This window comes from Harpia harpyja, chromosome 10 (genome assembly GCF_026419915.1).
Source record: "Harpia harpyja isolate bHarHar1 chromosome 10, bHarHar1 primary haplotype, whole genome shotgun sequence".
Taxonomy (NCBI): domain Eukaryota; kingdom Metazoa; phylum Chordata; class Aves; order Accipitriformes; family Accipitridae; genus Harpia; species Harpia harpyja.
In genome coordinates, this window is record NC_068949.1 from 46,014,695 (window position 1) to 46,025,611 (window position 10,917).

Consider the following 10,917-nt stretch of genomic DNA (forward strand, 5'->3'; position numbering starts at 1 on the left):
AATGCTTTGTACAAACGTATAAGGAATGTGTTTTGCCCATGATATGACGGACCGGTCTTCTGATCTGAGAACTCAGTGGTTTTCCCCAAAAGAAACTTTTTCTCTCTTTACTTGTTGATGTCACTATTTGAAATTCTGAATTTGCCTTACTCCAAACTGGAACATAAGAAACTGAGAATACACTGCCAGTTCATGTCTCAGCCTATTTAGTGTGCTTTTTCCTTCTGAAATAGCATATTTGTAAAAACTGCAGATTTATTTTTCCTTTTTCTTTTTCCCCATTTACTTTTCAAGTCTATTCCCTCCAACAGCTAGCTAAAGCATACTGAAATTGTTTCTTTCCCCTCTAAGAAGTTTTCTAGCTGCATTAACTGAGATTCTGTTCTACTGAGCTTCCAAAAGAAGGTGTTGTGATTAGCCTTGTGCACTGATGTCTTTTACTGTTGGTTTTCCACATCCTTACTCACAGCTCTGCTGGAAAGTGTAAGAAATTGGGCACTTGAAGCAACGGCCATTTAGCATCAGCTGAGAAACCACTGTGTCATGAAAAGTGGAAGAAAGGTGTTATGAAGAATGAACAGTTAGTTTTGTTTAGTTGGCTTTTCAACCCAGGGCTGGACAAATTAGAAATAAGAAGCACGGAGCAAAGCAGTGAGAGCCCCAATGCCTTCTAAGCTCAGCCACTCCACAAGCTGCAAATTGCTTTGTCTGGGATTTGGAGGTTTAGACTCAAATTGCTCCATTTTATTTTAATTAGCTAGCCAAATTTTTATAAACTGTATTTATGACAGCTGTTTTCTTGACTCAGGTGTGGTGGAAGAACATTTGCTGGCTGTGGAAATCTGGAAATGGCACCAGAGATCCCCTTTCAGGGATGCAGAAACGTAATGCTGGAGCTTCCCCTGGGAGAGGGAGGGGTTATGTCCTCAAAGAAGTTTTGTGAGATGTCATTACTCATCTTCGATTCATAACGTGATCTGAAGGTGGAAGACAGGGGAAGGAAGCCAGCAGGCAGAGCAGCGACGCTCTAGCTCAGACACCAAGGACTCATCGGTCCTCCAGGACCAGCACCAGGGATGCATTCCTGCACGAACACAAACCATCCGCTGCAGAGGTCAACCATCATCCCAAAGTCCTGCCTGGTCACCTTTTGGAGCAATTTAAGTCTACAGAGGTCAACAGGTACTTGCTACGGCTGAATGTTGTTATTATTATTTCAGTACCTAACACGCTCACCAAATTTTTAAGATTCAGGGCTAAAATCTTACCATTTTACCTATAAACCAAATACAATAAAGCGGTTTACTAAGAGGACCGAACAATCACACACAGTAATCCAAGCTGACTTCAGTGTTGTAAGAACTGATAATTCATGAAATGGAGCTTAAAGCTCTGTGCACATACTCTTGGTCTAAGGTTCCTGAAGGTGAGGAAGCTGGGTGATAGGAGTTGGATGAAAGACCAACAAACAGTGAAAAATTAGTCTTAATCTGACTGAAACAAGGCATTTTACAAAATAATTCCCTTCATAGTGTTTTTTATTACTGTTGTTGTTGTTGTTGTTATTATTTTCATGTGTGGCTCAAACATCAAGTGGAAAAAGATTGTTGACTTCTGAGGAGGTTGTTCCCAGGGAGATATAAAACACTGATTTACCTCATGGGAATACTTTCAAGAAAAAAGGCAACTCAGTGATAAAATTGAGTTAAAGCCAAGAGGATGTATACAAAAACAGTATCTGAAAATGTTAGTATTTTATGACTCTTATTGATAGGCTGTTATCATATCTGAAAAGCATACAAATTTTCTAAGACACAAAAAGATCACACTTGAAAGGACACCCCGCTAACAACATTAACACTGCCTTTTTTCCAGTCTTTTCATTAGTTTTTTCCTTTTGCTATATTTCACAGGAAATTATCTGTTGCTCCCCTATCTGCTTAGCCTCATCCTTCCCACCAGATTCATTTACTCCTTTGCTTCAGAGATGAGCTCTGCCCAGATTTCAGATCACTCTACTTTATCACTCTAAAGGGGAGAAAGCCCTTTCTGGACAGCAAGTAAGGGACTATTTTGCAGAGGTAGTAACAGGAAAATAAATGTGTCTGGTTGTAGGGAAGGGAAAAGCAGAGGAGTCAGCACTCCTGGGCTCAATTGAAACCACAGCCTCTGTGTGCATCACTGAGCACTTTATCTGCCTTATTTAGTTTCCCCATCTGTAAAATGGGAATAGTGGCCTCAGAGGATTGTCCTGAATCTTCATTAATTAATACTTATACAACCTAAGGATCTTTTAATCTCAGGTCACGTTTAATTACTAAACATATAACTAAAATATAGGAGAAATAAAAGTCAGATATTAGTAGGACAAGGGACCAAAAGGGACTCTAAATCCCTTAAATCACCCCACACCCTCAGTGGGATTACACGGATCGGAACCGCTCCCCAGAGATGTTTTCCAAGCCCGTCTCAGAGCAAGGATGCAGACCCACAGCCTCCATGGGCAATCTGCCCAGTGCCCAGGTGCTCTTCAATACGGTAGAAAACATTTATTAATAACTAAAGAATCCTCCTTCGCTGTAATTTAAGCCTATCCATTTTCACTCTGCCCTGAGTGGACATGGATAACTGCTTAATGCTTTGTTCTTTGCAATATGCTTTTACATAATTAAAGACTTCTCATATCTCTCCTTGGGATTCCTGTCTCTAACCTGAACAACGCTGGTGCTTGCTTTTTCTCCTCATTAGCATGTACAAGCATTTTCTTGGGAACTGTCTAGAATAATCCTAGCCTTCTGCATCACTGCCTGGGTTATTAAGGAAAGTGTGAAAAGGAGAATTATTCTCACAGTATTCCACAAATTCTTGCAGGGTTAAGCCCTCCCTAGGGTAAATGGTCTTATGAGATGCAGAGTAAATACTATGAGGATTAGTCTCAAAATGCTTCTCAACTTCAAAAACTAACATCAGTCCAAATCAGTCATAACCATGCTTGGCTTGGTTAAGTCTCTGGGTTTAAACAAGCACATTCTCATAGGAAATGATTTCTAAGAATGAGTTTTTGTCCAAACGTTCCTTGCTTATGAGAGGAATGAGTTTAAAATTTGAATAAACAGACTTGGTCCCTCTGAAGTATAAGATTATATTGTGGTACTGTCACGTACCCGAGAGAATGGATCTAATGAAACAGTGATTTGGGTGGAAGGGGGTCTGGATAAATTGTTTAAGTAAAGGAGGAGGATAAAGGAGGAGTTTTGTTCCCGTGCAGTCATCATTTAAGTTAGTGCTTAATTTTTTTCATTGGATAGAAACCCCATATGGGTAAATACATAGATTATCAAAACGGTCAAGCTTCCAGAAGAGAACCACAATAACTTTTAAACTATTTTGTTCAAAATGCCATTTCACTTCTGTGTTCATGAAGTGCCTAAAGTTGACAGTCCCAAAATCTGAACAAGTGCTACCAAGGTATAAACAAATAATAATAACTGGCTTCTATACACGGATCATGAGGAAGAAGCAGTCTCATCTGCAAAGCTTTCTGGAGACCTGATTTTTTTCTCTGTTGTCAATTAGTTGGGTCTCTTTTAAAGCCATGTCCTTAGTCTGAAAAATGTCAATGTGCGTATGGGGGAGATCTAAGAACAGGAATAACTGGACTTCTCTGTTTCATGACCCTAAATTCCTGATATTTATAAATTTACTTGGTTTCTCTTTAGTTTTTCAAATGCATGGGACTTAAATTGATAGCAACCTAAGGACATGTAATACTGACCAGTAAGCAAGCAGCAACAAGAACCTTGACTTTTAGAGCAGAGATTAATACATGTTCTCCTTAGTTGGAAATTGCCCTTCTGACAAATTTTCTATGGCTATTTTTTCACTGCTATATTGTCTTTTTCTAAGGATGTAAAAGTCTTTCCTCATTATTCTAAGAATTCTTACAATACATTGATCTGGAGCCACTAGGAATAAAACCTTACTAAATGAATGTCTGTTTTCCTGGGACAGCAGCAAAGAGAAGGTTTTGTCATATAGCAAATTGGAGAATAAAGACAATTTTTTAAATTCAGATTTAGTACAGCTTGCTGGAAGGGTGCTCATTGTTATCTTCTTTCTATAGAGTCTTCGTTTTGTTTCAAAATATTTAGGTTTAGAATATAGAAGAAATGAAAAATTGAACATATGCAAAAGAAAATGACATTAAGTTCGACATAGGTACTATGCATTTATTTGCATAATGATTATGTTGTGTAGTAAAATGTCTAATCAACTGAACTTCTCTAAATAGAAGAGCAAAACCACCTCTACAAACATCACAAAGGAAGAAGGCATTGAACTCAGTTCCACTAGAGAGGTTGCTTTTTCTAATTAGTTGAAATTTAGCATTTCTTCAAGTTTTCCAAGCACACTTTGAAATTCTTTCGTTCTTTTCCTTTTGAGGAATTTGAGGCACTGAGCCAGGGGACCTGGTACCTACAATTCACAGCAGGCGTTAAGAGAGTATCAATACATAAAATCATTCTTCTGACTACTTGCAACATGAAATAAACAGCACGTTATTCTGGATCACCGTTACTCGCAGACCACAGCTGCTTTCCATCTTCTGGGTGTTTTGGCTTCTCCACTGTAACCACCTGCCCAGGACCTTCCTTTTTATCATCTCAGCAAGACCATAATGAACGCATACAACTACACTACTACCTTTCAAATCCTTCTCAAGATTGAGATTTCTTACTCTTTTTCAGAAAATGTACCTGAAATAGAAAAGCACGAGGGAATTAACATGAAAAAAAAGAAAAGAGAGTTTTTAAACAGCCACATCCTGAACACCCAGAAGGATTGGTCCAGCAGGTCACCTGGGCTATAGCCACTTGACCCCAATTCAAGAATTACGCTGGGTGTCCAATGGACTGAGAGAAAAAAAATCTCTGAAATTCACACTATTATACCACAATGAAATTTATTCCCGACTGCAGACCCAGCAGTCAGCTGAACCCATGTGTGCCAGCCCAAAATCCCAAGACACAAAAATTCCACTTCTGCTCTGAGATGTAAATGATAGTCAAAGCTTTTCTTTTCTGATAAAACTACACGGTTTCAAAAATGTGATAGCATTTCTCAAGTCTGTTCATATTATACATTTTCTAGATTTCCAGTTAAGCTATTTAATTATTTTTGCTAGTCCCCAGGTTGCAACTTGCAATTTTCCTCAAAACGAGTTGTCTAAGGGACCTGATCATATCATTTAACAGTGATGTTTGAACTGACACTGTCATTAAACCTGAGTGTGAAAGTCTGCACTGTAATATTGCCCTAACACCAATGCTTTGCAGTCCTATAATATTCAGTCTCATAAGATACTTCCTCCTGTTGTCCCATAAGTGAAAACGAGATTCATTTTCCTCCTCCCCAGAAACTGTGAAAACCAATGATTCCTGTTAGACTTTATAAAATGTTGGTAATAGCTTTGCAGTTTGCTGTAAGAAAATGACTCAACTGATACTGCTGCCTGAACATCCACAGAAGACAAAAGTCTCATACCCACATGAGCAGAAAGGGTACATCTCCTTCTGCTAAACTGGGGTGAAACTGCCCACACTCGTAAGGTACCAAGGTTGGGATGTGCAAACCAAGAGGAAACCAAGGGGAAGGTCTTGCCTCTGTCCAAATGATCTGTAAAACACTTGTGCCTCTGCACATCTAAGACTGCACATACCAGAAACTGCATTTCTGATGAGGCTGGGAGTCTTTTCTAACCTCACCTGCCTCCAGCAAGACTAATACCTCGTGTTTTGGAGGAATGTGCAGATACAGATGGAGAATAATTTAAGAAGAAAACCTTAAAAAATCTGTACAACTCTGTTATCCAGAAATGTGTTTCTCACTCGAAACACAGATTTTTCAATTGCTTTTCAAAGTCTTAGACTTTATTTCTTTTTATTATTTTACTACTAATTTCTCTGTGACTGAACATTTTTATTGTCCATGTAAACATCCATCACATTACTGAAACCTGCTGAAGTCTGGCCTGTGATAAGCTGGGTCAGTGGCTTAAATTAACAAGTACTTTCAGCTTCACACAGGTTTGCCTGAGTTCCCAGTGCTACTTTTTACCATTCACTTTTCATTTTACAAAAAGGACTATTGTTTATTAAGCACGACCTTCCTCCCTTTTTTTTTTTTTTTTTGTTTACTTTCAGGAAAAAAGACCCCCAAAAATGCCACATTGCTCCAGACCTATTAAAAACTGCCAAAACAGTAATAGTGCATATGTGTATCAGTCTCAAATCTATACCCAGCTGATGCAGTCCCAGGGTGGCCCAAGGCATCGAGAGTATGCCAGGCATATTGTCAGGTTCAAAGCCTCTCTGTGAACCGAGCTGATTTTCAGCCACCTGGGTTCCCACTGAGATGCAACCAGAGTTGAAAGACCATCTGCATCGCAAGATGCTTGAAATGAGAACTAGAGTTAGCTAATATGACAGCAAGCCTGTAATAGTTTTTACAATGGACCATCAAGTTTATCTTAGAATCAGTTTAACTGAGGGTCCCCAGCTGCTGGGCTGACTGGGGAGGTGAGCTGATTTGGGATCAGACCGCCAGTTTCATTTTCAATGTCAGTATTATAAGCAAGGAGTAGTTTTGGCCAGCTGGACTAGCACTGAGAAACATCCTACTCCCCATAAAGTAAAGGGGCAACACAGCGAGTAAGGCACCACTCTGCACGGCATGAATTAAATGCAGGAAAGCCTATCTGAACACAAATCCCACCTTTTTCCTGCGAGGATGGTCGGACACTGGGGCAGGCTGCCCAGGGAGGCTGTGGGCTCCAGCCCTGGAGATGCTCGACCCCTCTGGACAGGTCCTCGAGCGACCTGCTGGGAGCAGTGGGACAGAGACCCCCCACTCCTGCCAGCCTGGCTCCCCCAGGGCTGCGGCTCTGCGAGCAGTGACATTTGGTCTTACCTGGCTAGGGGTCCCCATCCTGAGAGAAATGCGTGTGACACTGCAAGTTTAGTTCTCTGGAAGAAAAGAAACAAAATCACAGAGGGCTTGAGAGGGAGGAAACATTCACATTTTAATTAGCCAAAAAAATAGGGCAGTCACACTCCCACTGACACTCTTTTTTCAGATCTTTTATCAACCAGAGTTAGTCAGCTATTTTTATCATCGGGATGTATAAGCAACACTGGAGGTGCAAAGTGGATGGGCAAGGATGTATAATTTATACAAACACCAAGAAAAAACAAGTGAGTGCTCAAACCAAGGAGAAAAATACGCTGTGTTCCTCTCACAATTACCTTTTTCACTCCCCCCCCCATCTGACAGAGGTCTCTGCATCTTCTGTAATAAATAGAAGATGGGGAAAGAGAAAGATGGAGCTGTCATTTCAGTTGCACTGCTGAACTGGGGATTGCAGGGGGAGGAGAAGGCTCTGCACTGAGAGAGATAAACTCAAAATGAAGTACAGCCTGGCATCGAGATGAGACATTTTCTTTGTTTAGCCTGGAAAAAAGATCAGGCAGGAAAGGAAAAACTGAAAGTCTTGTGATTTTCTTTTTTGTTAAGTTGATGGAAGAGGTGACAAAAATATTTGTGTGATGTTAAAAACAGGAACCCTGGCAAGCTGGTCTTGACTGACAGCAGATTTTGAGATATCTCAAAATGATGAAATATGAGAACATTACTGCTTCACAATGGTGTTATATTACATTTTTCTTTCTAGCTGTGGTATTTCGGTCATGTGCCAGAGAGCTGTTTGTCCATCTCCTTGGCAGTTTGGGACCTCTCCGGAGCCCTGGGCTAACGGCGCATTGTATTGTGCTTGCAACACAAGGAAATGTTGTTTCAGCTCCTCAGACACTTCAGAAGCAGTATAAGATAGCCTTATCACTGTATTGTGTCACTTATATCACTCAGAGATTGCCTTATATCACTGTGTGCTAAGGCTTGTGCAAGTACAGGCACAGGAATAAGGAGGGAAGGCTCGGCAGCAACGGTACCATAGAGCTATGGTTCTGCAGAAGGGCTTTAGCCCAGGTGTCCTGATGGACGCAAAGACCCGTGGTTATCCTCAGAGTTCAGGATCAAACATCTAGACACTTCTCTGGATATTTTTATCAACCAGTCAGGCTTGGCAGAGTTAACTCGGCGTGCACCTGCGACACTCTCCGCCTGAGCTGCCCTTCCCATTTTTCAGAAGTGCCCAAGGAGAGAGGAGGGATGACAAACAGCGGCATCCTGCAGCTGATACACTGACATGCACCTGCTTTTAATTAGTCTGATGGTGGTACACAGGAAGCAGCAGAGAAGAGTGCATTCAAGGGTAACGGTCTTCTAACTGTTGAGAGACTTCTACTTTTAAGGAACTGTCCGCAGGAGATGGGTGAATTTTCCCCGGCACAGTGCGAGCCACAGCAGCGCCTTGCGGAAGGCAGACTTGAACAGTATTAATGACCACGAACCTGATTCTGACCATGAACCTGCACCACCTTTGCAGCAACAGAAATCCCCTTATTTCAGCTAAGAAATCCATGTCCGATTCCCTTCACCGGCCCCGGGAGGTGACTCACCCCCAGCCTGCGCCCGTCCCCGACGGGTGTCCTACAAATGCTCTGATCAAGTAGGTGACAGTCGGGGACAAAACCCCCTGGGGCTGGACTGGACCTCGCGGCTGCCACCCAGCATCACTGCGGACTGTTGCTTATTTGGTTCAGACTAAGACTCTTCCAAACTTTATTTCTTTACCTGCTTTCTCTAAGTTCAAACTGTGCCCCAATTTAAATTAATAATCAGGATTAGGAACCCTATGATATTTCCTGCAGATATAGGACTATCATCACTGTCTATTTTCAATATATTCTGCCTCGTATCAGGTGCACTCGCAAAGCTATTCCTCTTCAAGTTTGCTGACGCTTTCTCTGTGGATCACAGAAAAACTCCACGATCCCTCAGAAACTACAGTTACTAATTTTATGGTTTACCTGTGACTCACTTTCAGAGTCTCATACCTAATACTTAAATACTAAACATGAAAGACTCGTAGCTGAAATTGATTTTTTAAGTTATAAATTACACAAAACATGGTTTTTAATTGGATGTGCAAGAGAACATTTGCAACAATGACTGAAATAAATAGTGTTTAAAAATAACTTTCCTATACAGAGCAATTCCTTTGAAGCAAATAGCCTGAATGTAATAACATGAACTTAGCATTTATATATTTATTTCTTTATTTGTATCACTTTCTAAAGTGGAAAAAAGGTATAATTTTACTTTGGATCTCATATAATACAGGCAGAGAAAGGTTATAGGACTTGCTCCGTATCACACAAAGTTAATAGCAGCCTAGAACTGAGCAGAACTGCATTTTCCCCCCCTGCAAGACTCATCCTTGCCCTACCATTAAGCTTTGGCTATTGAAATTGCAGCCCCACTTTAGTCAATAGAAAGCTGTTACCAAATTAATGAAGCCTGCCTCTGGTTCCTGATAAGAACACAAGCCCCAGATTTCAGACACCATTTTGTAGAAGGTCACAGCAAAGGCTAAAACCAATAATTTCTAAAGTAAAAAAGCAGACAACACTGAGTGAATGTGAAAGGGAAGTATGCTATCATTAACAAGACGGGGAAAAAAAGTCAACCGATATGAAGGTACCCTGGAGAGGTGGGAATTCCTGTTATTCGCTGTGAAAATAGCTCTGACGCCATCTGTTCCCTGGTTTTCCCAGAATACAGGTTACAGAACCCAGCCAGTGCCTGGCTGATGGGAAGCGCTGACTGCACACAGAGGGGGGATGCTGCTGGGGGGGAGCAGCGGCTGCGGGACCGTGGGGTGCGCTGAGATACAGTCGGGGCTCGATGCCGTGTCGGGGTACACGCAGCAGGGAAGGCACGGGCTTTGGAATAATACCTGTAAAAGCATAAAAACCTCTTTTCACAACTAAAATTATTAACAATTGTTAATTAACCATTAAAGCTATCAATCTTAAAGATCTGTAAGGTTAAGTGCAACCAATATTTATTTGATTACACTGAGCAGGGTCAGGAGTCTCAGTGCACCAGCATATTTGAGGAATTATCTTAGAAAGAAGAAATGGTAAATACTACTCACTTTGAAACTACATTCTAAAATGATGGCTGCATGGTGGGGAAGAGCACTGGAAAGGTGCAGGGAAGATGAGTAAAATGATAAATGCAACCAAATGCAGTTTTTAGAGAGAAGGAGAGAAAAAAGATATAAAAAAAGAGAAAGAGAGAAAGCAAGGAAGCAAGCAAGAAAAGGAAAGGGGGGGGGGAGAAAGGGGCTCAGAAAAGAAGTTCAGCTTTCAGGCTTATGCCCACCATCTTCCAACAGAGCCCTCATCCTCTGCCCATCAGCCTCGGGTGTAGCTTTTAATTTCAGCCACTCCCCAGTTCTCTGCTCACTTGTTCCTCATATCTACTACGCATGCCAGAAAAAAGTTTTGCCAATATGTAATCTTTTTTCTCGCCTTCCTTGGTTTAGCTAGTCCCTTTAGGTTTGAACATTTCTTTACCATCTTATGGGTGACTTTTTTTTTTTTCCTTCAAAACCAAGTTGACAAATACCCTTTGCTTTGTGGAGCGCAGTTCCCGTTGGATGCTGCTGCACCCTGCCGTGTGCCAGGCTCACTGCATACCCCCCCACCACCGCCGGCTCCGACCTCTCTTTTGCTGAGATTCAGCTCGAGTGGGCAACCCACACCTTCCCTTCCCGGCAGCTTTAATCCCCCAGCTGCAGTCTGCCCGACCTGTCATACTGCTGACGCCTACAGAATTATAACGGCTGTACGTCAACGGACAGCGTGCTCCGCTTTGGTCTAGTAACAGGCAGATGGACATCTTCGGAAGCAAAGATGTGATCTACCTCCTCCCACCAAGGTATAAAACTAA

The 10,917-nt window shown here is 41.6% G+C and overlaps 1 long non-coding RNA gene across 1 annotated transcript in view; it reads right to left on the reverse strand.

Annotated features, from left to right (window-relative positions):
- LOC128147508 (uncharacterized) overlaps positions 1 to 9,908 on the reverse strand; it is a 65,614-nt gene extending 55,706 nt beyond the window's left edge. The window contains exons 1-2 of the long non-coding RNA XR_008237032.1: positions 9,662 to 9,908; positions 6,970 to 7,025 (exon numbers count right to left, since the gene is read on the reverse strand). This is a non-coding gene — a long non-coding RNA (uncharacterized LOC128147508). The remainder of the gene's footprint in view (positions 1 to 6,969; positions 7,026 to 9,661) is intronic.
- Between the last annotated feature and the right edge of the window lie 1,009 nt (positions 9,909 to 10,917).